This window comes from Aphanomyces invadans (genome assembly GCF_000520115.1).
Source record: "Aphanomyces invadans strain NJM9701 unplaced genomic scaffold supercont1.162, whole genome shotgun sequence".
Lineage (NCBI taxonomy): Eukaryota > Oomycota > Saprolegniomycetes > Saprolegniales > Verrucalvaceae > Aphanomyces > Aphanomyces invadans.
The window spans coordinates 15,172-15,802 of record NW_008580307.1 but is presented as its reverse complement, the minus strand read 5'-3'; positions in this window follow the sequence as shown (position 1 = coordinate 15,802).

Below are 631 nucleotides of genomic sequence, written 5' to 3'. Positions count from 1 at the left end.
GGTCCGAAGGCACATCTCACGGATTCGTCATCAGCTCTGACAGGTTCTGTTCCCAATCCACAAGTCTGGAAGGTCAACTTCCGCTTTTGGCACAAAACGGGAACGGGAACAGACGTTTGCAGAATCTCTCTATTGCTGCCAAGGAGAAACGCATCGTAAAACCCTCCACTACCGTATCCCCCCAAAAGGCACGTTCCACTGGCACCAGCAAGCGCAAGTGCGTACAATCTCCCTAACCTACCCCTTGGACATACGTTCCCTGCCAGTCCAACCGTCTACTTACCTCTGGCGCTGCCGCCTCAGCTCGGCCATGGACGTCTCCGATTATGTTCGATGCCCTGCGGAAGCACATTGTGGTCGCACCAGCCCAATCAACGAACAAGGCTAGTGACGCCGTTATGAACTTTCCATCCATTCTCCCTGCGCCCGACGCGCCAGCGGTCGCTCAACCGAATACCTACGTTGGTGGCACGAAATCTGTCGCGAACTCGGTCACTCGGATTGAGATGTCGATAGACTCGCTTCTGGAAGAGTTTAAACTCCTCGACGCCAAGACAGCGTCCGCACGAGCCACATTTGACTCCACAGGTGTGCTTAGTGACGCAGCTGTTGCGTTCGATCTCGCGGAGTT